This window comes from Macrobrachium nipponense, chromosome 5 (genome assembly GCF_015104395.2).
Source record: "Macrobrachium nipponense isolate FS-2020 chromosome 5, ASM1510439v2, whole genome shotgun sequence".
Classification (NCBI taxonomy): domain Eukaryota; kingdom Metazoa; phylum Arthropoda; class Malacostraca; order Decapoda; family Palaemonidae; genus Macrobrachium; species Macrobrachium nipponense.
This window is the reverse complement of record NC_061107.1, coordinates 108,340,533-108,343,519: the sequence shown is the minus strand read 5'-3', so window position 1 is coordinate 108,343,519 and position 2,987 is coordinate 108,340,533. Positions and strand designations below refer to the sequence as shown.

The 2,987-nt window shown below is 39.3% G+C and overlaps 1 protein-coding gene across 1 annotated transcript in view; it reads left to right on the top strand.

Annotated features, from left to right (window-relative positions):
* The first annotated feature begins 1,316 nt into the window (after positions 1–1,316).
* The window catches only part of LOC135215576 (NPC1-like intracellular cholesterol transporter 1), a 22,309-nt gene continuing 20,638 nt past the window's right edge, over positions 1,317–2,987 (top strand). Inside the window, exon 1 of the mRNA XM_064250437.1 lies at positions 1,317–1,438. The gene's annotated coding sequence lies outside the window, so the exon portion shown is untranslated. The remainder of the gene's footprint in view (positions 1,439–2,987) is intronic.

Sequence of the window (2,987 nt, the reverse complement as noted above, 5' to 3'; positions counted from 1 at the left end):
GGTTCTATAACTACCACGTTGTCAGGTCACTTTTCTTGGCTACCTTCGCTATGACTAACAGTCCTAACCATTAGGCTTTGTGTCCTCTAAACATATTCTGCAAAACAGACTAGTTAGCGTAGGTGATGTGTCATTTCAGTTTCAACCGAAATCATCCTCGTAGAAATTCAATCATAACTGTTTCATATCCCAAGTGTTTTAATTATTGACTCCATCTAACAGTTACTCAACTAATTTATACAAAAAAAAAAAAAATCAGGTCGTCTTTAGCATGGGGTGTATCGATCAAATTATCCCCTTCGTTTCTGATATTCATGACCTCACAAAATTGTTCGGCCTAAGTTTCTTTCTTCTGATGACATTACCGACCTCAACTGAAAGGAATAAAAGTATTTAAATATGGCCACGACTAAACTGTACAATTATTATCATTGATTATTGGTTAGGGTGACACCTTGAGCAATGCTCTCCGAGACCATTATAAAACATACATATATTATACATAAATAACATTTTTCACTGAATGACTTTCACTGTTACAGTGGGAGGGACCTCAATGTGTTATCCTTCCTGACTCTTTTGAGATGATGGATGTTCAAGGAGCTCATGTGCCCCAATTACTGATCAAATCCCTTCTTTGCTGATCGCATGACCAACTGTATATAGCAATAATCAAGTATGCAAACATAACACTCATACGCTCACACTGGCATAAATAATAATGATAAAGATACTAATTACTAATATAATTTCTTTTATGTTCCAGACATCAACTTGGCCGAAGAGTGAGGAACACCAGATGGGCATTTAGGGCACCACCAAAGGAACAAATATACTTCTGACCAGCTGATGTTTTTACTAGTCAAATCACAAACGCACAAACACTCGCATCATCACCCGTCCCCTCCCCCACCCCCTCAAATAACCTCCAGTTCAGAAACGAACGATCTTCAGTAAAAGTGGCTTTAATGGGAATGAAGGAATGTGTTAGATAATAACAATGATTTACCGGTGTCAAATACACAGCACTGGAGTCATCTGATACGCAGTGTTGCACTAGAAAGAAAAAATAAAGATTCCTTTCTGAACAGTAAAGCCATCGAACACCCTTACCAAAAATGAGGTTTGAGAGCATTCTATGCCTCCAATACCTTAAGAACATGAGAGGTAAAACATTCTTTCCGAAACCCGCTGGAGGGGAGGAGGAGGAGGAGGAGGAGAGGAGGAGGAGGAGGAGGAGGAGGAGGAGGAGGAGGAGGGAGGGAGGAGGAGGAGGAGGTGGTGGTGGTGGTGGTGGAGGTGGTGGCGGCGGGAGAGTGGGCGGGGGCGGGGCTGAGGGAGGAGAAAGGCAAGGAGGAGGGAGTGAAGAGAGGCAAGAGGGAGGAGAAAAAGAAAGTCCAAAAAGCTGCCAGGAAAAATCTAACACTTCTAACGAAAGGTCAGTAAAACGTTTCATTTCAAACAATTCCTTAATATTTACTGTAAATATGCTCTTTGTTGAATTTCTTTTACTGTACAAGAACATGAGAACTTTCTTTAGGTATCAGGTAGTGGAAAAACACTACAAAATCAAGAGGCATATATATAACCTTATATAACACACACACACACACACACACACACACACACATATATATATATATATATATATATATATATATATATATATATATATATATATATGTGTGTGTGTGTGTGTGTGTGTGTGTGTGTGTGTGTGTGTGTACAGTGTAACACGAATTTATGCAAATATTTGGAGAAATGAAAGATGGCGGCATTCCGAGAAGAAAATTTTCTATAAACATATGCATTTTAAGGCTTTGTTTGTCAGGTGAATTTTAAAAATAAATGGTATCATTAAATGGCCGATATGGCGTGCACAGGATGATGGAATAGACACGGCTATGGGGAGGGGGACAGGGGAAAGGAACTGATCACTAAATTTGTTACTCTAAACATCCTCCTTTTCTGCCAAGAGTGTGTTCGGGTTAAAAAAAAAAAAAAAAAAAAAAAAAAAAGTCAGATTCCTTAACACTTATTCCTTTTGTGAGCAAGAAACTTTCTGTAATCCTCAGCTTTCTGACAGAAGTATAAAAGGGAAATACTCCTCCTGTATTCCTCGGCTTCCTGACAGAGGATACAAGGAAAATTCTCCTTTTGTATTCCTCAAATTTCTGGAAAGAGGATACAGGGGAAAATCCTCCTTTTTGTATTCCTCAAATTTCTGACAAGAGGATACAGGGGAAAATCCTCCTTTTTGCATTCCTCGGTTTCCTGACAAGAGGATACAAGGAAAATCCTCCTTTTTTATTCCCCCACCTCAACTTTCCAGGTGGCGGTACCAGTCTGATAGATTCGGCACGTAGGTATGCCTTTAATTTGCCCAGGGTGATGTTTTCTGGTACACAAATCGATCACTTTTCTTAAGAAAATTTTCAACACTGAGACCCCTTAGATATTATCTCCTCAAGACAGAGATCAGGGGACCTATGAGCATTTAGGGTGCTCAGTCAAGAATCCCTTGAGACCTTTATCAAAGAGTGCAATCTCATTGTTTATTAGAGACCTTATTGATAAAGCACATTTACAAGCAGGGGATGAACACTGAGCCTAACTTGAAAAGTCAAGGCTCATGAGGTTAGATCCTCTTTAACCCTTGCAAACAACTTAATGGAGATGTAAGTCCGTTTTCGCAATGCACTATTTAAAAAATCGAAATTGCTTACGACAATTGTATAACATTGGGACCATTGTCAGTAGCAGGTACTACTATTGTTGGGAGGAAGTGTGAAGACACATTTGATCCTCCTAATTATAGAACTGAGTAACCTTGGGATATTTCGGGACTGTTTACTCGTTCTTTTTAACTAAGGGGATGGTATTATGTTGGGTGAATAGTTTTTTAAAATTTAATTGGTATCAACTTCCTCAGCCATGAAGTTTTCTGTGTTTGTAGAGGTGTTTCACGGCCACACCGTTACACCTCT